The following is a 24744-nucleotide window of genomic DNA, read 5'->3' as shown; positions in this document are numbered from 1 at the left end:
CAATTACGGCTATATTTAGGTGTTAAAAGACTTTTCCCACTCTCAGGGGTTGAATCCCTTAGTGTAGGAATTGATCACAAGAATATCTCCAACAAGACCTAATGACTAGGGAGTTTAACAAACTCTCCTCAACATAGAAATACTAATACAGTTGATTTTTAACCACCATTAATGATCATGAATATACAACAAAATGACTCTAACAAGACATATTTACCATCATTATATTAATGAAATAACAAAATGAGGATTTACATCATAAAAACCAATTTTAACTGAAGAAAAATCAATATTTAGAGTAACAGGCAAAAGTGGAGTGCCACCTGCAAAAGCGCAGTGCGATCAAGCATACTTGTAGCGCTAACTTTGAGGAAGGTTTTGAATGCCTTCCACTTCTCTAAATTATGCTCTGAATATTCCAATGGAAATCTTGGGGTTTATAGTTGTCAATAGACACCTCAAGTAAGAAAAATGGACACTTGAAGACCAAGAATACTCACTCTCCCACAACTACTCCAAAAGTGCAGCGCCTAGCCTAGAAAGGTGGCAGAAAGTGGGTTTTTGACCTCTTTTTGGGAATTTTCTTGAAACTTGTTTGCTGACAAGGCACCAGAAGCAGATACATCGCATGTATAGGTAATTAACTATCCATCCATATAAACGTTTTGGAATTTGGAGGTATATGGAAAAAGCGCAATGCCAAGGCGTTGCACTTATAGCAGTGAGACATTTCAAAAATCCAAAAAAAAAAAATTCGCTCAAAATTTCCACAAACATATGGCTCAAAGGAAGAGAAATTTCTCACTAACCATAAGGTCTTTTTCACAACGGAGAGAGTTTTGTCTTCTTTAGAATTTTTTGAACAAAAAACTCCTCATGTTTGCAAAAATACTTTCCCATTGGTTCAAAATCTAAGTTTGAAGTTGGTCACTAAAAACACACCGCCATTTAGGAAAAGTGCATAAACAACTTGGAGGAGAGATTTGACTACCTTGTTGTGATCCAAATATTCATCTGAAGGTACCATTGGAAATATTAGGATGTCTATTACACAGAAGAGTCATAAAGTACTACAAACACCTACTTCAAGGCACCTAAAATAAAATCTCGTAAGACTACTCTAGAAGTGCAGCAACTCTCCTGTAGCAACTATAGTTTTGGAATTTTTCCCAAATCATAATACTTGTGTTTAAACTAAATGATATTTTTCTTCCTTATTCTATTATTGAAAAGAACCCCTTTCACGTTTGTTAAATTCATCTTTCTTACTTCATAAACCAATTTTGAATAAGATTGCCCCTATATGTGGCAAATGATTTGTCTCTTGGAATAATTTATTGAGAAATGGTGAAGACATGTCCTCATGTGCTAAAGTGGGTTCATACCTACTAATATGACCTCCCTTATGCCTCTTCTTCTCACTAGTATCTAACTCCATAGTAAACCCTAGCTCAATGGGAGGGGAAATTATGGTTTAGTGTAGGGAAAAACAGGGGATTTAGGCAATTTTAGAAATGAATGGAGATGAAGCGGTTAGGGGGTTTCTAAATTTTTAGGATAATTTTGCGAGGTAGTGATGGATGTGAGGAAGTGGGGGAAATTGAAATTATAGGGAAAGAGTGAGGGGAAGGGGTCCAAAATGTCAACACACTGTCTTGTCCTAGGAAAGTATATCCAGGCTATGTTTTGTGGGAAAATGATTATTTTGAGGGATAGGATTGAGGGAAAATGTCTATGGAGGTATATGGAAGGTGGGTGGGGGGTGTTAGCTCTGATATGTTATTTGATACTTGATGGATTAAAATATGTTTTGAGCAGTGCTGGTTTGGTTGTATAAGGCTGGCAGTAGTTTTTTCATGCTTTCTCCTTCATTTTCCCTTTTTTCCTATAACCCCGCTACCTATATTTCCTTCTTTCCTTTCATTCTCCTTATTCTCTTAACTCCATTATTTCTTTTTTTCTTTTATAAACCCTATAAAACCCTTGATAATGTTACTTCACACCATAACTTGCCTTTCCCTTATTACTCCGCTTGAGCTCTTATGGATCCCCATTCCTCGGTTTTACGCTAAAATTCCTCACAAACCCATATTCCTCAAACTCCTGGGCAGAAGGTCTTCATCCACATGACTATATGCATTTAACCGTGTGCTGTCACTGTCCCTATCACATCGACCCCGAAACGTACGCATTCACCCACAACCATCTGATAATCTCCCGCAGATTTGACAGTATCTGCTACTCCCGCTCCCATAACCTTCACGTCCATTAGTCAGTGGGGAAAGTTGTTTCCATGCCGTCCCATCTACCACGCGGTGCCTTATTACTGGATCGTGCTATCATGTATGAAAACCACTTGTTCCTATGAGCAGTGTGGGGAAACCACTAACCTCCTACCCGTACGACTCCCCACTCATTAATCGTCGCGCTGCTCCCGCTTCCGATAGCCGTCCGATCATCCCCGCCCATGATCCGACGGTCCTCATTCATCTCACACACATGCCTCCCGATAACCCACATACGCCGATATCCACCATCCAATTTGCCAGATCTGATGGCTAATATTCCATCGCACTTCTGTTCCTCCCGACACTGCCATCAAAGAGATCTCAGCCGTCCGTCTGAGCTATCCAATGGTTAATGTTCATGCCCAGTCCATCATCCATTTTCAATGCATTTCTCAGTGTTTTTGGCCTATCCCATGCACATGAAGAAGGAAGAGATAATTTGGTACTTAGCCCATTGAATCCTTAGCTACCTCATTCAAAGCGCAGCATGGCCAAGGACGAGAAGGACAACCTCGAACAGATAAACACGACATTTCACCTGTTTTTAAAGTACAACAGAGCGGCAGAAATGTCATTTTGTCCATTAAAACAATCAAATTGTATCGAAAGACCATATCTAATTGTAAATGCGGTTGGTGGTCAGTTATGACCCCTCCACACATAGGTTAGCAGAGATTTTTTGTATTCAACCTCCATATATACCCACAAAGAAGATGTAATGAGGTTGATGAATGTTATTCTGATGTAAAGCTTAACTTCTGGAGACTGTAACTACTGTGAGACCTGCAGCTTCTAGTCTTCATTTTCAGTTAATGCAAGCTTATTTTGCTTTCAATTGCTCATTTTCCACTTCTTCCTTGTTCCAGGTTGTGCCTGTTATGAATTTTTCATTTTCTCTTGATGTTTAGCATTAGAGGGGCTATCATCCCACCTCTGTGTTAGAATCTAGTTGGTATTATTGAATGTGTATGTAGGTTTCTATTGTTTTAATGCCAGAGAGTTGTCATCCTGTCTGTGCATTAGGAAATAGATTTACAGAACTTTTAACTCATTACAGCTGGCCATCACAGGGTCCTATGCATCTACTGGTGTGATCAGTATTCTCCATCATCACATTTTCCTTAAACTGTGAGTAATTGGTGGTCTAAACCCTTGTAGTCTAGGGGTGTTCATCCATGTATGGGGTTAAGCATAGTAGAAGTGGTTATTTGACTTGAATATGCATCATTTCTTTCATTCATCCACCATTTTCTAGCATTTTTGTTGAGTTTGTAATGTTACCGAGCATCTCTGAGATACAACCCAGGAGAGTTTCTTGGGGTGATAACATTAATTGGCGCCGTTAGCGGGGAGAGGAAAATTGAATCTCAACTTCCCTAGGAGAACGACATAGTTTCAAGCTTTGATGATAGACAAGGTTTGAACACAGTTTCCGGTTGTAATCATCTATCTGGCGACTCCATTGGAGGAAGACCATCCTTTGGCGACTCCACATTGAAGTTCTGGCTCAATTTGTGAGACATAATCAAAGAAATCCTCAGAAATCACCAGTTGAACTAGTGCCTGACCCTGAGAGGACTATTAAATAGAAGAAAGCATCACAGAAAGGGGCATCAGGATTAGGTAAGCCTGAGAAATCTCATTCATCTCTAAAAGATAAAGTTATAGCTAAAGATATACAGATTCATGATTTAGAAATTAGCACTGTTAGTAAGGAAATTCCTTCAGAGATTAATTCAACCCCTTTTGTAGTTAGTTACCCTTTGAATATCAGTCCAAAGAAAGGTTCTCATTCAATCCAAAACATCCCTTTGTCTCTGCCATCCATCACATCACTTCCTACCATTCAAGCTGCTAGCATTCTTCCACATATTCCAATCATGACAGGACAGCAAGCACCCACGAGGATAGAAAGAATTGTTGCTGCTAGATATGGACCTTTAGTCTTGCCTGTCCCTTTGAATCCTATGCCTGTGGAAGAATATCAAAAATATATGCCTAAATTCACTAGCACAGAGGGAGTAACAGTAGAAGAACACCTAGAAGCTTTTTACAGTTATGCTGATAATTTGGATAAGTGAAAATGATGTGTGGATGAGAGTTTTTGTACAGAGCCTTGATGGAGAGGCTAGGAAGTGGTTCAGAGAGTTAGCCCAGAGATCTATAACAGATATAGAAGCATTAGATGATGCATTTTCGAAGCGTTGGGGAGATAAAAAGGACTTTTTGTATTATCATACTGAGTTTGGTAACCTGAAGAGGGAAAATGGTGAATCTTTGCCTGATTTTAATAAAAGATTCAACCATATGTATAGTAAGATACCAGCTGAGGTAAAGCCTACTCCCACCTCTACCAAACTCACTTATACCAATTCTTTTGACTTTTATTTTTGCTTGTTATTGAGAGAAATAAGATGTGCCACTCTAGCTGATTCCCTTGCTATTTCTGCTAGTCTATTCATCCCTCCTATGCCTCCCAGACTAGTTTATGAAGTCCAAATGAAGTATAGACCATCCTTGCCTGACAATGTCCAGCATTGGAAATTTTTCAATGATGATGATGAGATAAATAGGTTCCTTCAAGTCATTGATGAGTTTCTGAATTACAAATTGACCAAGAGAATGATGCCTTGCAAGAAAGCCCCCAATCCCATCTTAGAAATAAAATTGGTGAAAACAGCATTTTCTAGCTTCCTAGTAACCATATTCCTAAGGGTTTAATTCCTCTTGAAATACTGTTTGACCAAAATGATGTGCCTTACAAGGCTGCCCAAAAAGAAGATCAATTTGCAGTCTATAAGCATGACATAGGAAGTCCAGGTCAGCCTTGATATGTAAACTTGTCCACTCATTTGTAAGCTAACCAAAGTTCTGAATACTGCAAATTAATGAAGCAATTTTCTGATGTGTTTGTCTGGGAGTATAGTGATCTAAAAACATATGATAAGAACATAATTCAGCATAAAATCCCTCTAGAGAAAGACACTATTCCTTTCAAACAGAAGCCGAGACCAATAAATCCTATGCTTCTTGCTCTGTTTGAAAAAGAAATTAAAAAGTTGTTGGCTACCAAGAGCATTGTCCCTCTCAGGTATTCAAAATGGGTATCCAATTTGGTGGTGGTAAGGAAGAAGAGTGGAGAAATCAGACTATGTGTTGGTTTTAGAAACCTGAACAAATGCTCGAAGAAAGATAATTATCCCTTACCGAAAATGGAGCATTTGTTGTAAAAGGCCTCAGGGGCCAAATTAATGTCTTTCTTGGATGGTTTTTTAGGCTTTAATTAGATTTCTGTGCACCCAGATGACCAAGAGAAGACTGCATTTACCACTCCTTGGGGCACTTTTATGTATGCCAAAATGCGTTTTGGGTTGATGAATGCTGGAGCCACCTTTTAGAGAGTTATGGATATAGCATTTGTGGGAGAGAAGGAAAAGTTGTCCTTATCTACCTTGATGACATAACAGTATACTCCAGCAGCCATCAAAATCATTTGTAGCATTTGAAAAAAGTGTTTCTGAAGTGCAGGAGGTTTGGAATTTCAGTCAATCCTAAAAAATCTCAATTTGTTTTAGAAGAAGGCAAGCTGTTAGGGCATGTTGTGTCCGCTACAGGTGTCCGAATTGACCCAGAAAGAGTAAAAGCCATACAGACTTTGTCTGTCCCAAGATCAAATAAAGATATTCAGTCCTTTTTGAGAAAAATTAATTTTGTAAGGAGGTTTATTCCAAATTTTGCAGAATTAGTGAAGCACATGACCTCCATGTTGAAGAAAGGAGCAGAGGTTAAGTGGACTGATGTAGCAAGAAAATCATTTGATTCCATCAAAAACGCTATAATGGAGGCTCCCACATTAATAAGTCCAGATTATAGCAAGGAGTTTCATGTATTCTCATTTGCCTCTGAAGAAACTGTTGCAGCAGTTTTATTGCAGCAAGATGAAGAAGGTTCAGAACATCGAGTAGCATTTTTTAGCAAGAGCTTGAAGGATGCTGAACTGAGGTATGATATTATTGAGAAAAATGCATATGCTCTTATCAAATCCTTAAAAGCTTTCAGATTTTATATCTTGCATTTAAAGATATTTGCATATGTACCCTCTGTTGTAATAAAAGATATCTTAACAGAACCTGATGCTAATGGAGGAAGGGAAAAATGGATTGCAAAAATGATAGAATTTAACATAGAGCTGAAGCCCACCAAGCTGGTCAAAGGTCAGGGGCTTGCCAAGTTATTGGCTGAGGAAAATTGCAGGTCTTTAGATATTGATTTCCTGTGTACAATTGCAAAAAACGATCAGACAGATATAGAAGAGGAAGCAGCTGAACCGGATAGAAAGCAGTCAGTGGCCGAGAATCTAGCTTCTTGTAAATGGTATGCTGAAATAATTAATTTCTTGCTGAAGCTAGAAATCCCTTCAGAATTTACTCAAAGCCAAGCCAAAACTATAAAGCTTAGGGTAGCCAAATATTGCATCAATGAAACTCTGCTCTACTAGAGGGATCCATCTGGAGTGCTTTTGAGGTTTCTGGACAAAGAACAGTCAGAAGAGGTTATGCAGCAATTTCATTCCAGCATGTGTGGAGGGCACCATTATTGAAAGACCACAACCCATAAAATTCTCAGAGCTGGGTACTATTGGCACACTTTATTTTCTGATGTATTTTCTTTTGTTAAATCTTGTGACAGGTGCCAAAGATTTGAAGGAAAACAACAGTTGAAGTCCCTGCCCCTAAAACCAATTCAGGAAAAAAGACCTTTTCAGCAGTGGGGTTTGGATTTCATTGGAGAGATCAATCCACATTCCAGTGGCCAACACAAGTGGATATTAGTAGCCACTGATTATTTCACTAAGTGGATTGAAGCAGTCCCTACCAGGGAGGCTGATCATAATTGTGGTCATGAAGTTTTTGACAGAAAATATCTTCAGCAAATTTCATTGTCCACATAAACTGATCACAGATAATGCAGTTGCCTTCAGGGCTAAGGAATTGTTGGAAATGTGTGATTCAATGGGTGTTGAACTTGTTCATTCCACCTCTTACTATCCTCAAGGAAATGGTCTAGCAGAATCCTCTATTAAAAGCTTGATAAGGATAATTAAGAAACTGTTAGAGGACAATAAGAAGAATTGGAATTCAAAGCTCAAGTATGCACTGTGGGTTGACAGAGTGACCATTAAGAAATCCACAGGGAATTCTCCTTTCAATCTGGTATATGGCACTGATGCTGTATTTCCAATTCAGCTAACTCTCCCTGTGGCAAAATTCCTTCAAACAGAACAAGATGAGGAAGAAGACATGGCAAAAAGGATCACTGATCTAGTAGAAATACATCAGATTAGAGAACAGCTAGTTGAAAAGGCTGCAGCACATCAGAAAAAGATCAAGGAAGCCTTTGACAAGAAGGCAAAGACAGATAATTTTTAGATTGGAGACTTGGTTTTGAAGCGGGTTGCACTAAAGGCAAAGAAAGGAAATCATGGGAAATTTGATGCTTTCTGGACAGGGCCTTTCATTATTTCACAGATTCAAGGGAACAACACCTTCATACTAAAAAGTATGGGCGGAGAAGCAATTTTTGATGGCCCAATTAATGGGCGTTTTCTAAAAGGTTATGTTGTTTAAGGTCTTTGGGCCTTAAAAGTTGTAAATATTGTGTTTTAATTAGTTTTAGTATAGGTGCAGTAGACTCCATGCCCAATGGAACACTAGGAATTTTGGCTAATTTGTTTTCAGCTGGAAAGGCATTGATCTGCAGGTTCTTGAGACCTCACAGGGAGGATCTCACCCCAAGAAGGAGCGACTGTTAGCTCTCCTATGTTCTTTGATACTTGATGGATTAAAATAGCTGTTGAGTAGTGCTAGTTTGGTTGTATAAGGCTGGCAGCAGTTTTTTCATGCTTTCTCCTTCATTTTCCCTTTTTTCCTATAACCCCGCTACCTCCATTTCCTTCTTTCCTTTCATTCTCCTTATTCTCTTAACTCCATTATTTCTTTTGTCTTTTATAAACCCTATAAAACCCCTGATAATGTTACCTCAAACCATAACTTTCCTTTCCCTTATTACTCTGCTTACGCTCTTATGGCTCCCCATTTCTTAGTTTTACACTAAAATTCCTCACAAACCCATATTCCTCAAACTATCGGGTGTAAGGTCTTCATCCACATGACTATATGCATTTAACTGCATGATATCATTGTCCCTGTCACATTGACCCTGAAACATACGAATTCACCCACAGTCTTCCGATCATCTCCCACGGATCTGATGGTATCCACTTCTCCCACTCCCATAACCTGCGCGTCCGTTAGTCAGCAGGAAAAGTTGTTTCTCCACCATCCCATCTGCCACGTGGCGCCTTATTACTGGATCACACTATCATGTACAAAAACCACCTGTTCATGTGAGTGGTGCAGGGAAACTGCTAGCCGCCTACCCGTACGACTCCCCGCTCATTAACCGTCGCGCTGCTTCTGCTTCCGATAGTCGTCCGATCATCCCTGCCCATGATCCGACGGTCCTCGTTCTTCTTGTGCACATGCCTCCCGATAACCCACATACGCTAATGTCCAACGTCTAATTTTCCAAATCTTACGGTTAATATTCCACTGCTTCCTCCCGACGCTGCCATCCAAGAGATCTCGGTCATCCGTCTGAGCTAACCAATAGTTAATGTTCATGTCTAGTCCATCGTCCATTTTCATTTCATTTCTCAATGATTTTGGCCTGTCCCATGCACGTGAAGAAGGAAGAGATAATCTGGTACTCAGCGCATTGAATCCTCAGCTACCTCATTCAAAGAGCAGCACGGCCAAGGACAAGAAGGACAACCTTGAATAGATAAACAGGGCATTTCACCTGTTTGTAAAGTACAACAAAGTAGAAAAAAGGTCATTTTGTCCATTAAAACAATCAAATTGTATCAAAAGACCATATCTAATTGTAAATGCGGTTGGTGGTTAGCTATGACACCTCCACGCATAGGTTAGCAGAGATTTTTTGTATTCAACCTCCATATATACCCACAAAGAAGATGTAATGAGGTTGATGAATGTTATTCTGATGTAAAATTCAACTTCTGGAGACTATAACTACTGTGAGACCTGCAGCTTCTGGTCTTCATTTTCAGCTAATGCAAGCTTCCTTTTCTGTCAATTTCTCATTTTCCACTTCTTCTTTGTTCCAAGCTATGCCTATTATGAATTTTTCATTTTCTCTTGATGTTTAGCATTAGAGGGGCTATCATCCCGCCTCTGTGTTAGAATCTAGTTGGTATTATTGAATGTGTATGCAGGTTTCTGTTGTTTTAATGCCAGAGAGCTATCATAATGTCTGTGCATTAGGAAATAGATTTACAGACCTTTTAAGTCCTTGCAGCTAGCCATCACAGGGTTCAGTGCATCTGCTGGTGTGATCAGTATTCTCCATCATCACATTTTCCTTAAACTGTGAGTAATTGGTGGTCTAAAGCCTTGTAGTCTAGGGGTGTTCACCCATGTCTGGGGTTAAGCACAGTAGAAGTGGTTATCTGGCTTGAATATGCAGCATTTCTTTCCTTCATCCACCATTTTCCAACATTTTTGTTGAGTTTGTAATGTTCTCGATCATCTCTGAGATACAACCTAGGAGAGTTTCTTGGGGTGATAACAGGGGGGGTGTTAATTGAGCTTAGTTTTGAGGTTTTTTCTCAATAATTAGACCAAAGAGACTATGAAACCGTGAAAACCCTAGGAGAGGGAAATCTAATCTTTCCAAGAATGAACTGATGGTGGAAAGGAATCACTTGTCTAAGAGTGAAACTAGGTTTTTTTGGTGGAGAGATGTCTTATAAAGTTGGAATGAGAAAATGAGAAGCTAGGTTTTGTCTTTTATAGTTTGGAAATCGATTTTCTCCTTTGGTGATGTAGTGGGCCCACCATGTCCTATCACATTGTAATTTGATTTGCTAATGAACTACAGCCTTAGATTTTTTTTGCATATATTACATCTCGATGAAGATAAAAACACATTTTAGAAACCTTTATCGAAGATTTTTCACTACTACTACTCCAAAATATGACTTTGATGGGGAAATGGTCCATTTTCATCATTTTGACCCTATGACCTAATGATGACACAACATGGAAGAACGAGTTGAATAATGACCATGATGACCATGACACTCTTTCAAAAAGGAATGACTTGATCATGCTAATGTCCATTGACCATGAAGGCTGAAACAGTTAGTAATAAAGCTTGACAACTAACCAGTGACCAAATTTTTATTGAAAACCTATTTGAAACCATAAAAATTTGACCTAGGATCCTAACTAAGACTTTAAAAGAGCATAATTTGATCACTGGTGACTGACAAGGAATGACAGGCACTAACATTAACTCCAACTCGAGATGGCAGCTCATTTAGGAGGTGTCAAGAACAACGTAGACCAAGTAGCGTTATCCATTGGGCGTGGAGTCAAAAACAGTAAGGCTACACTCAATACTGAAAAGATCGACTGAAAAACTTAAGAAAAACTGAAACTGACTTGACTTAACTCAAAAACTTGACTACTAACTGAACTTACACAGGGCAGCAGACCATCGGGATGCTAGGGCCTTCACTACGAGCTTCAAATCCTGATGATAACTACCCACCTATTACATATACATATACATATACATATACATATACATCTACATATACATATACATATACATATACATATACATATACATATACATATACATATACATATACATATACATATACATATACATATACATATACATATACATATACATATATATATATATATATATATACACACACACTCATGTGAAATGATCCTTCCAGTATAATCAATCCAGCAATTGGATACCTACTTGAATTTTTCTCACACTTTCCTCGAGCAAGCCGAAAAAACAAAATGTAGGAAACTCTGAGTGTCCACTGTGATTTTTCTCATGAGCCGTAAATACAAGAAAACTCATCTCCCTTGATGAATGAAGAAAATTAGCAAAAGGATCATGAAACTTGTGAATGACTAATTTTTCTTGATGATTAAGCTCCACACAAGAATATTCCTCATTACTCTCCTGATATGACTGCAAATTGTTTTATATGAGCTTTGTAAAGAGACTCATCTTGAACAAGAAAATGAAGCCAACTACCTAATCAAATTCCTGTCATATTTGTTTTGAAGCTCATGGTTAACTAATGGAGGAGGACTTTGATTACATTAATCATAAAAAAAATCAGCTATTGGATCATGGAGAACTTGAGAGGACTGCTACAGCTTGTCATACATTGGTTCTAATGAGACTGCATGGTTTTCTATAATCTTTTCATTCTTTGCTTCAAAGATATTATGAAACTTTTTTATTCAAAAAATGAAATGAATCAAAGCTTAATAGTACAGAACTATCCTACATCAATTCAAAATATGTTTCTGATTCTAAACTTTCATTTGTGATTTAAAACTCAATGTAACTTAGTAGCTGGGATTCTGGAGTGAAAGAAGCTTCCATAGCACAAGTGACCTCCTCAACCAATTCATGAGAAGGCTTCCCATTTATGTTGTTGACAACTCTCTTATCTTCTTTCTTATAGTTTTCTCTTATTTTTTAAAATGAGGAGAAACACAAGGGTAAGGTGTCTTGATCAAGAAGTTCAATGTCCTATTCATGCTCAGTATTAAAACTAAAAGACTACTGATTTCTAATCTTACGAAAGTTTTCTCTCAATAATTGAAATAAAGTAAAACATAAGGGAAAATACCTTTCACCTACTTTGAAAATTTCAACACTTTCTTCATTGGTATCATGGCTAATATGTATAGGCTGAGTACTACATTTGAGCCACTACAGATGAAATTCCTCCTCCAAAAAACATGTCATTGATTACCTTGAAGATTCAGCCTCGTTTTCGACAACATAGTCATCATCATACTGATCATACTTGGGTAAATCATAAATATAAGTAATTTCATCAAACATACACATTATATCAAAATATTGGTTCTCCACAAGTTGATCTACAAATCCATTTTCATCACTATCCATAAATGAATACAAAAAAATATCATTTTCTGATCTATGGTAACTAAGATTAGCAAGAAAATGGTTAGGGCCAACAACCTCTTCTTCTTCTGCAATAAGTGGGACATGGTGTTTTTGAACAACAAATTCATCTCTCACGATGATCTTTTGCATCATTTCTTCCATTGTACTTACCAAAATGTTGTGCTTCATTTTCCAAGATGTCAAGTACTCCTTCTCTATGTTCTCCCTTTCTTCTGCCTTCAACTTTGACCTTTTGACCAGCATATTAGATTCCATAGTTGTTGTATTGTCGTACATTTCTTCAAGTGTTGCAGCTTTCCTTTCTCTCAATTGAAACTCCATTTCTGGATCAAAGGCATCCATGTAGTGTACTAGAGCTAAACCAAGAGGCCGTTATATATTAGTAGGCATTAAATGGTATACTTGACTGAACCTCACTGAAAAGTGTTTCACTTCCTCTCTTAGATACCTTTTCAAATGATAATTTTATTCTAAAATCAGAAAAGGATTACTCTTGATCACCCATATATCAAGAAATACTTTCATAAACTGATGGAAATAAAAAATGCTTGCAACTCACAAGTTATTGAACCATTCCTTGGGTTCGCTTTGCAAAGTTAAAGAAAAAATCCCGATATTGACATAATCTTCTTCAACCTCAAAAAGGTCGAGAAAAATTTCAAAATTCTGAATGTATTTTTTAGCAGTGATGTTATGATATTCTCCATCAAACCTGGGAAGATATTTGTAATAATTTTCAGGAAAATCATGGATTATAGGAGGTAAGATGAGTGGCTTGTATCTATTTGGAACATACAATGTGTAGGAGTATATACAGAAGTTGTAAGATTAGTCTTGATCACTTTAGGCTCATCAAGTTGAAGATGATCATCATAAGATTCAGAAGAAGGGTCATGACCAAGATCAAAGGCGTAAGGAGAATTTGAATTCACAATTTTCTGGGGAAAGGAATCAAATGCATGTCTGTGATCTTATCTCAAATACAAAATACATTGGAAAGCCTTCTTGACATTATTAGGAAAAGAGAAGAAATAAGTCATGACAAAGAACATGATTTCTTGATTGAAAGTCCAAGTTAAATACGTGACCTTCCCATGTTGTGCTTTCATGTTTATTTTCGTAAGGTTCATCCTCGAGTGGAGTCTTGGATTTTATTTTGAAACCGATTTGGAGTCAAAAGGTGGATAATTTTAGCCTTCTTATCTCCAATCACTGTCCACCATCAACAATCAAATCTAATCCTTGTTATTCATAACTAGGGAAAGAGTGATATTTCAATCCCCAACATTGATGCCAAAATGTTATCCTCCACAATGTCCCAAGGCTAAGAAAGAAGACCGACAGAGGTAACCTCAAACAAATTAGGGTTCAAAAAATAACCCTGCTAAACCAGAGAGGTCTCTCTCTATGAGATCACATCCAATGATGACTATAGTGGGAAAAGATGTTAGGCTATTTATTACAACATTAGGGTTTTGCAGATTTAGGGTTTGCTAGATCAGAGGTACAAATCAAGGAACTAGGTGAGGTCTTCAAAGGTTCATTTTCATAATATATAAAGGGGCAAGGTAGGCATGCTTTTGTGAAAGTTTAGGAGTTGGTTGATGTGGTGTAGGGTTGAATAGGTAATAAAATCAAGATGAGCATGTGAACCATGGATTCATCTATCAAAAGTTTGGACACATAAAATGAGATTCCTAAAAAAATAGATCTTAATTATAAGAATTTTCTTTAATAACTCTTATAAAAATCACTGAAAATCATAGATATGGAAAGGAAACTATTTTATCATTCATATAATTTTTTAACAAGAGAAAAAAATACCAAAAACTCACACCATAATAATTTATGAATAATATCTGCAACTTTGCCCTTGATTTTTTGTAAGTATATGATGAAGTGCAAGCTACAAGATTTCCACTCTCTGATGTCCAACCTTTTGTTTGACTCAATGAGGGCTACATATAGGTGTTAAACAACCTTTCCCACTCTTAGGGGTCGAATGCCTCAATGTAGGAATTGATCACAAGAATATCTCCAACACGACCTAATGACTAGGGAGTTTAACAAACTCTCAAAAGAGAAAAACTAATACATTTGACTTTTAACCACCATTAATGATGATGAATCTACATCAACACGACTCTAACAAGACATATTTACCATCATTACAATAATTAAACAAAAAAAATTAGGATTTACATCATAAAAACCAAGTTTAACTGAAGAAAACTCGAAATTTGGAGTAAGAGGCAAAAGTGCAGCGCCACCTACAAAAGCAAAATGCCATCAGGCATACATGCATCACCAACTTTGAGGAAGGTTTTGAATGCCTACCACTGCTCCAAATTCATCTCTAAGAATAAAAGTGGAAATATTGGGATGTATAGCTATCATTAGACAACTCAAGAAAGAAAAATGGACACTCCAAGACCAAGAAAGACTCATTCTCCCACAATACTCCAAAAGAATAGTGCCTAGTCCAGAAAGGTGGCTGAAAGTGGTTTTTTGACCTCTTTTTGGGCATTGTCATCAAACATGTTTGCTGACAAGGAACCAAACGTAAATATATCTAATTTATAGGTAATTATATATCCATCCATATAAATGTTTTGCAATTTGGAGGTCTGAGGAAAAAGCGTAGTGCCAAGGCGTTGCACTTATAGCACTAACACATTTCAAAAATCGAAAAACAATTCAAATTTCACTCAAAATTTCTACAAATATAGGGATCAAAGGTAGAGATTTATATCACTAACCATAAGGGTTTTTTCACAGTGGAGATATGTTTTTTTTATTTGGAATTTTTTTAACAAAAACCTCCTCCTGTTTGCAAAAATAATTTCCCATTGGTTCAAAATCCAAGTTTTCAGTTGGTCACTAAAAACGCACCGTCATCTGGGAAAAGTGCAGTGACAACTTTCAAGAGAGATTTGACTCCCTTCCTTTGATCTAAATTTTGATCTGAAGGTACCATTTCAAATATTAGGATGTCTATTACACAAAAGAGTCATAATTTACTGCAAACACCTGCTTCAAGGCACCCAAAAATACAATCCCCCAAGACTACTCCACAAGTACAACACCTCTCATGTAGCAACTATAGTTTTGGAATTTTTATCAAATCATAATACCTATGAATAAACTGAAGGAAATTTTTCCTCCTTAGTCTATTCTGTCGAATTCATCTTCGTTACCTAAGAAACCAATCTTGAAGTAAGATTGTCCCTATATGTGGCAAATGATTTGTCTCTTGGAATGATTTCTTGATAAATGGTGAAGACGTGATCTCATGTGTTGAAGTGGGCTCATACATGCTGGACCGATCTCCAATATACCACTTTTTCTCAGTAGTCTCTGACTCGATAGTAAACTCTAGATCAATGGGAGGGGAAATCATAGTTTAGTGTAGGGAAAAACAAGGGATTTGGGCAATTTTAAAAATGAAGGGAGATGAAGGGGTTAGGGGGTTTCTATTTTTTTTTGGAAACTTTAGAGAGCTAGGGATGGATGTTAGGAAGTGGGGGAAAGTGAAATTATAGGGAATGGGTGAGGGAAAGCAGTCCAAGATGTCAAAACACAGTCCTAGCCTAGGAAAGTATAGTCTAGGCTAGGGTTTGTGGGAAAATGATGAATTTGAGGGATAGGAGTGAGGGAAAATGTCTATGGAGGTGTATGAAAGGTTGGGGGGGTAATTGAGCTTATGTTTTTATGGTTTTTCTCAAATATTCAACCAAAGAGACTATGAAACCAAACAAACCCTTGGAGAGGAAAATCTGATATTTCCAAGCATGAAATGATGGTTGCGACGAATCACTTGTCTGAGAGTGAAATTGAGTTTTGTGGTGGAGAGATGTATTATAAAGTTGGAACGAGAAAATGAGAAGATATTTTTGGTATTTTATAGTTTGGAAATCAATTTTCTACTTTGGTGATGTAGTGGCCCCACCATGTCCTTTCACATTCTGATTTGATTTGCTAATGAACTGTATCCTTAGAACCTTTTTTCATATATTACATCATTATGAAGATAAAACACACTTTAGGAACCTTTACTGAAAATTTTTCACTATTACTTCTCCTTCAAAAAATGACTGTGATGGTGAAATGACTCATTTTCATGATTTTGACCCTATGACCTAATGATGACACAACATAGAAAAATGAGTTGAATGATGACGATGATGACCATGACACTCTTTAAAAAGGAATGACTTGACCATGCTAATTTCCATTGACCATGAAGGTTGAAAGGGGTAGTAATAAACCTAGACAACAAACCAGTGACCAATTTTTTATTGAAAACCTATTTTAAACCATAAAATTTTTACATAGGACCCTAACAAAAACTTTAAAAGAACATAATCTGATCACTAGAGACTAACATGACAGAAAAACACTAACACTGGCTCAAACATGCGATTGTAGCTCCTTTAGGAGGTGTCAAGAACACCGTAGGCCAAGTAGCCTTATCCATTGAGCATGGATTAAAAGAAAATGGCTAACTAACAAGTAACTGAACTTACTTACACATGATAGCAGACCATCATGATCGTAGGGCTTTCACCTCGGGCTTCAGATCCCAATGATAACCATCCGCCTGTTGAAGATATATATATATATATATATATATATATATATATATATATATATATATATATATATATATATATATATATATATATATATATATACAATCATGTGAAATGATCCTTCTAGTGCAACCATTCCAGCAAGTTTCTAGTTACTGGATATTGCTCACACTTCCCTGGAGTAGGGTGAAAAAAACGGCTAGGAAACTCTGAGTGTCTACTGTGATTGTTCTCATGATCCGTAAATACAAGAAAGCTCATGTCCCTTGATGACTTAAGAAAATCATCAAAAGGATCCTGAAGCTTGTGAATGACTAATTTTTCTTGATGATCAAGCTCTAGACATGAATCTTCTTCATTACTCTCCTGATATTATTGCAAATTTTTGTATGAGCTTTGTAAAGATACTCTTGTTGAACAAGACAATGAAGCCAACTTCCTGATCAAATTCGTATCATATTTGTTTTGAATCTCATAGTTAAGTAATGGAGAAGGACTTCGATTACATATATCATCCAAAAAATCAGCTATTGGATCATGGAGAACTTGAGAAGACTATTGCAACTTGTCATACATTGGTTCCAATGAGACTACATGATTTTCTATAAGCTTGTCATTATTTTCTTCAGAGATATTATCAAATTTTTTCTTCAAAAACTGAAATGTATCAAATCTTAATGGTACATAATTATCCTGCATCAATTCAGAATATGTTTCATATTCTAAAATTTCATATATGATTTGAAACTCAATGTAACTTAGTGGTTGGGATTCTGGTGGGAAAGCATCTTCCATATCACAAGTGACCTCCTCAAACAATTTATGAGAAGGTTTCCCATTTATGTCATTGGCAACTCTCTTATCTACTCGCTTATAGTTTTCTTATTTTTTCAAATGAGCAGAAACACAATGGTAAGGAGTCTTAATCAAGAAGTTCATTGTCTTCTTCATGCTCAATTTCAAAACTAAAATATTGTTGATTTCTAATCTGAGGAAAGTTTTCTCTCAGTAATTGAAATGAAGTAGAACATAAATGCAAAGACCTTTCATCTGCTTTGAAATTTTCTGCACTTTCTTCATTTCTATCATGGCTAATATGTATAGGCTAAGTGCTACATTTTAGCTGTTGCAGTTGAAATTCCTCCTCCCAAAAACATGTCGTTGGTTGCCTTGAAGAGTCAGCCTCTATTTCGACAACATAGTCATCATCATACTAATCATACATGGGTAAATCATCAATATAAGTAATGTCATCAAGCATACAAATTAGATCAACAGATTTCTTCTCCATAGGTTGATCTACAAATCCATTTTCATGATTATCCATAAATGAATACAAAAAACTATCATTTTATGATCTATGGTAATTGAGATTAACAAGAAAATGGTTAGGGCTAGCAACCTCTTCTTCTACAATAAGTGGGGCATGGTGTTTTTTAACAACAAATTCATCTCTCATGATGATATTTTGCATCATTTCTTCCATTGTAATTACCATAATGTCGAGCTTCACTTCTGAAGATGTCAAGTACTCCTTCTCTATGTTCTCCCTTTTTTCTTCCTTTAATTTTGACCTTTTGACCAATAGATTAGCTTCCATATCGATCGCATTGTCCTGCATTTCCTCGAGTGTTGTAGCATTCCTTGCTCTCAATTGAAATTCCATTTCTAGATCAAAGGCATCAAACTAGTGTAAGAGAGATAAACCAAGAGGTGGTTTTATATTAGTAGGCATCGAATGGTATACTTGATTAAACATCGCTGAAAAGTGTTGCACTATTTCCCCTGGATGTCTTCTCAAATGATTACATTCTTCTAAAACCAGCAAAGGATTACTTTCATTCACCCATTTATCAAGAAATAATTTAAAAAATTGATGGAAATAAAAAATTCTTGGAGCTCGCAAGTTCTTGAACCATTCCTTGGGTTTGTCTTGCAAAGACAAAGAAAAAAAATCCTGATATTGACATCATATTCTTCAGACTCAAAAAGGTCGGGAAAATTTTCAAAATTCTAAATGTGTTTTTCAGCAGTGATGTTACCATATTCTCTGCCAAACTTTGGAAGATATTTGTGATAATTTTCAAGGAAATCGTTGAGTATAGGAGGAAATATGAGTGGCTTGTATCTATTGGAATTTTACAAGGTGTAGGAGTATGTACAGAAGTTTTAAGCTTAGTCTTGATCACTTGAGTCTCATCAGGTTGAAGATGGTCATCATAAGATTAAGAAGTGTCATGACCAAGATCAAAGCAGTAAGGAGAATTTGAATTCACAATTTTAAAAGTTAAGGAATCAAATGGAGGTTTGTGATCTTCTCTCAAATACAGTATACATTAGAAAACCTTCTTGACATTCTAAGGAAAAGAGAAGGAATAAGTCATGACAAAGAACATGATTCTTGAACAAAATTCCAAGTTGAATATTTGATCTTCCCATGTTATCTTTTCATGTTGGTAAGGTTCATCCTCGAGTGGAGTCTTGGATTTGGTTTTGAGACTGATTTGCAGTCATGATGTGGATAATTTCAGCCTTCCTGTGTCCGGCCATTGTCCACAATCAACAATAAAATCTGTTCCCTGTCATTCATATCCAAGGAAAATTTGATATTTTGATCCCTGGAAATGACACCATAATGTTATCCTCCACAACTTCCCAAGGCTAAGAAATGAGATCAACGGAGATAAACTCAACCCACTTAGGATTCAGCAAGTAGCCCTTCTAAACCAGAGAGGGATCTCTCTACGAGCTCATAGCCAATGATGAGTATCATGAGAAAATATGTTAGTCTAGTTATTACAGAACTAGGGTTTTGAAGATTTAGGGTTTGCTGGATGAAAGGTACAAATGAGGGAACTAGGTCAGGTCTCCAAAGGTTCAGTTTCACAATATATTAAGGAGAAAGGTAGGCATTATTATTTGATAGCTTAGGAGTTGGCCGATGTATTGTATGGTTGAATAAGAAAGAAAATGAAAATGAGCATGTGAACCATGAATTCATCTATCAGAAGACTAAGCACATAAAATGAGATTCCTAACAAAACAGAGTTTAATTATAAGAATTTTGTTTAATACCTAATAGGAAAATAATTGAGAAGAATAGATATGGAAAGGAATCTAATTTGTCATTCATATAAATTCCTAACAGGAGAAAAAAAATAGCACAAGCTCACACCACAAGGATTCCTGGATAATAGCTACAACTTGGCCCTTGATTTCCTGTAAAAATATGATGAATTACATGCTACAAGATTTCCACTCTCTGATGTACAACCTTTTGTTTGACTCAATGAGGGATACATATAGGTGTTAAACAACTTTTCCCACTCTCATGGATCGAATCCCTCAAAGTATGAATTGACCACAAGAACATCTCCAACAAGACGTAATGACTACGGAGGTTAAAAAACTCTCCTCAAAATAGAAAAACTGATACATTTGACTTTTAACCACAATTAATGATGATGAATATACATCAAAATGACTCCCGCAAATCATATTTACCATATTTACATTAATTCAATGCACAAGATGAGGATTTACATTATAAAAACCAAATTTAATTGAAGAAAAATCGAAATTTGGAGTAACAGGAAAAAGTACAATGCCACCTCCAAAAGCGTAGCTCCATGAGGCATACTTGTAGTGCCAAATTTGAGAAGGTTTTTGAAGGCCTTCCACTACTCCAAATTCAGCTCTAAATATACCAATGGAACTATTGGGATGTCTAGTTGTGATTAGACACCTTAAGCAAGAAAAATGGACACTCCAAGACCAAGAAAAACTCATTCTCTCACAACTACTCCAAAAGGAGAGTGCCTAGTCTAGAAAGCTAGCAAAAGCTGGTTTTGGACCTCTTTTTGGGAATTTTCTTCAAATATGTTTGCTGACAAGGCAGAAAATGTATATAGCTGGAATGTATAGGTCATTATCTATGAATCCACATAAAATTTTTGGCATTTAGAGGCCTGAGGTAAAATCGCAGTGCAGGGGTGATGTGCTTATAACAATGAGACATCTCAAAAATCCAAAAAAAACTCAAATTTTGCTCAAAATCTCTGCAAATATAGGACTCAAAGGAATAGAGATATTTCACTAACCATAAGGTTTTTTGCACAAATGAGAACGTTATTTCTTATTTGGAATGTTATGAACAAAAACCTCCTATAGTTTGCAAAAATACTTTCCGATTTGTTCAGAATCCAAGTTTGAAATTGGTCGCTAAAATCACAACGCCATATGGGAAAAGTGCAGCGACAACTTGGAGGAGAGATTTCACTGCCTTCCTATGCTCCAAACTTTGATATGAAGGTACCATTGGAAATATTAGGATGTATAGTACACAAAAGAGTCATCAAGTACTGCAAAAACCTGCTTCAAGGCACCTAAAAATTCAATCTCCCAAGACTACTTTGGAGGTGCAACAACTCTCCTATAGCAACTATAGTTTTGGCATTTTTCCCAAATCATAATACCTACATATAAATGGAAGGAAATTTTTCTTCCTTAGTCTATTATTGACAAAAACCCCTTTCACTTTTGTCAAATTCATCTTCCTTACTTCAGAAACCAATTTTGAAGTAAGATTGTCCTTATATGTGGCAAATGATTTGTCTCTTGGAATTATTTCTCGAGAAATTGTGAACACATGATCTCATGTGCAGAAGTGGGATCATACCTGCTGATATAACCTCCATTTTTACTCTTCTTCTCAGTAGCCTCTGACTCCATAGTAAAGCCTAGCTAAATGGGAGGGGAAATTATTGTTAGTGTAGGGAAAAACAAGGGATTTGGGCAGTTTTAGAGATGAAGACAGATGAAGGGGTTACGGAGTTTCTAAATTTTTAGGAAAATTTCGGGAGGTAGGGATGGATGTTAGGAAGTTGGGGAAAGTAAAATTACAGGGAAATAGTGATGGGAAGGGGTCCAAAATTTCAAAACAAGGTCCTAGCCTAGGAAAGTATTGTCTAGGCTAGGTTTTGTGGGAAAATGATGATTTTGAGGGATAGGGTTGAGGGAAAATGTCTATGGAGGTACATAGAAGGTGGGGATGATAATTGAGCTTATATTTTAAGTTTTTCTCAATAATTGTACCAAAGAGACTATGAAACCAATCAAACCCTAGGAGAGGGAAATATTATCTTTCCAAGCATGAACTGATGGTGGCAACGAATCACGTGTCTGAGAGTGAAACTGAGTTTTCTTGTTGGAGAGATGTATTATAAAGTTGGAATGAGCAAATGAGAAGCTCTTTTTGTGCTTTTAGTTTGGAAATCGATTTTCTCCTTTGGTGATTTAGTGGCCCCACCATGTCCTTTCACATTCTGATTTTATTTGCTAATGAACTGTAGACTTGGAACATTTTTGCATATATTACATCTTGATGAAGATAAAAACACAGTTTAGAAACCTTTATTGAATATTTTTCACTATTAATACTCCTTCAAAATATGACTTTGATGGTGAAATGACCCATTTTCATGATTTTGACCCCATGACCTAATGATGACACAACATGGAACAATGAGTTGAATTATGACCATGATGACCAGACACTCTTTAAAAAAGGAATGAATTGATCATTCTAATTTCCATTGACGATGAAGGGTGAAAGGGGTAGTAAGAAACCTAGACAACTAACGTGTGACCAAAATTTTATTCAAAACCTATTTGAAACCATAAAAATTTGACATCTGACCCTAACAAAAACTTTAAAAGAGCATAATTTGATCACTGCTGACTGACATGATTGATGGACACTAACATTGGCTCCAATTGGGGATGGTAGTTCCTTTAGGAGCTGTCAAGAACACTGTAGAGCAAGTAGCCTTATCCATCGGGCATGGAGTCAAAAACAAGAAGGCTAAACTCAATATTGAAAAGATTGACTGAAAAACTTAAGAAAAGCTGAAACCGGCTTGACATAACTCAAAAACTTGACTACTAACTGAACTTACTTACACCTGGCAGCAGAACATCGAGATCTTAGGGCGTTCACCTCGGGCTAACCAATCCAACAAGTGGCTACTTACTTGAATCTTGCTCACACTTTCCTTGAGCAAGAAGAAAAAACAAAAGTTAGGCAAGTCTGAGTGTCCATTGTGATTTTGCTGATGATATGTAAATACAATAAAACTCATCTCCCTTGATGACTGAAGAAAATCACCAAAAGGAACCTGAAACTTATGAATGACTAATTTTTCTGGATGATCAAGCTCCAGACTAGAATCTTCTTCATTTCTCTCCTAATATGACTGCAAATGTTTGTATGATCTTTGTAAAGAGACGCGTGTTGAACAAGACAATGAAGCCATCTACCTAATCAAATTCATGTCATCTCTATTTGGAAGCTCATAGTTAACTAATGGAGAAGGACTTTGATTAAAAATATCATCCAAAAATTTAGCTATTGGATCATGGAGAACTTGAGAGGACTGTTGCAACTTATCATACATTGGTTTGAATGAAACTACATGATTTTATATAAGCTTGTCATTCTTTACTTCAAAGATATTATCAAAAATTTTATTCAAAACCTGAAAATGAATCAAAACTTAATGGTACAGAATTATCCTGCATTAATTCACAATATGTTTCAGATTCTAAAATTTCATCTATGATTTGAAGCTCAGTGTAACTCAATGCTAGGATTCTGGAGTGAAATAAGCTTCCATATCACAAGTAACCTCCTAAACCAATTCATGAGAATGCTTCCCATTTATGTTGTTTACAACTCGCTTAACTGCTTTCTTATAGATTTCTCTTAATTTTTCAGCTGAGGAGAAACACAAGGGTAAGGAGTCTTGATCAAGAAGTTCATTGTCTTCTTTGTGCTCAATGTCGAAACTAGAAGACTATTGATTTCTAATCTTACGAAAATATTCTCTCTGTAACTGAAATGAAGTAAAACATAAAGGTAAAGACCTTTCACCTGCTTTGAAATTTTCTGCACTTTCTTCATTGCTGTCATGGCAACTATGTATAGGCTAAGTCCTACACTTGAGTTGTTTTAATTGAAATTCCTCATCCCAAAAACTTGTCATTGATTGCCTTGAATAGTCAGCCTCTATTTCGAAAACATAGTCATCATCATACTGATCATACTTGGGTAAATCATTAATATAAGTAATGTCATCAAGCATACACATTAGATCAGAAAATTGCTTCTCCATAGGTTGATCTACAAATCCATTTTCATGATTTTCCATAAATGAATACAAAAAACTATCACTTTCTTGTCTATTGTAACTAAGATTAGCAAGAAAATGGTTATGGACAACAACCTCTTATTCTTATGCAATAAGTGGGACACGGTGTTTTTGAACAACAAATCCATATCTCATGATGATCTTTTGCATCATTTATTCCATTGTACTTACCAAAATGTCGAGCTTCACTTTTGAAGATGTCAATTACTCCTTCTTTATGTTCTCCCTTTCTTCTGCCTTGAACTTTGACCTTTTGACCAACATATTAGCTTCCATGACTATTGCATTGTCCTACATTTCTTCAAGTGTTGTAGCATTCCTTTCTCTCAATTGAAACTCCATTTTCGGATCAAAGGCATCTGAGTAATGTAAGAGAGGTAAACCAAGAGGTTGTTTTATATTAACAGGCATTGAATGGTATACTTGACTGAACCTCACTGAAAAGTGTTGCACAACTTCCCCTGGACATATTTTCAAATGGTTATATTCTTATACAATCATAAAAGGATTACTCTTGATCACCCATTTATAAAGAAATACTTTCACAATCTGATAGAAATTGAAAATTCTTACAGCTAGCAATTTCTTGAA

This window comes from Pinus tabuliformis, chromosome 5_1, assembly GCF_031772625.1.
Source record: "Pinus tabuliformis cultivar Carrire ecotype Pingquan chromosome 5_1, CPIR1, whole genome shotgun sequence".
In the NCBI taxonomy this organism is placed as follows: Eukaryota; Viridiplantae; Streptophyta; class Pinopsida; order Pinales; family Pinaceae; genus Pinus; species Pinus tabuliformis.
This window is presented reverse-complemented; position numbering follows the sequence as displayed.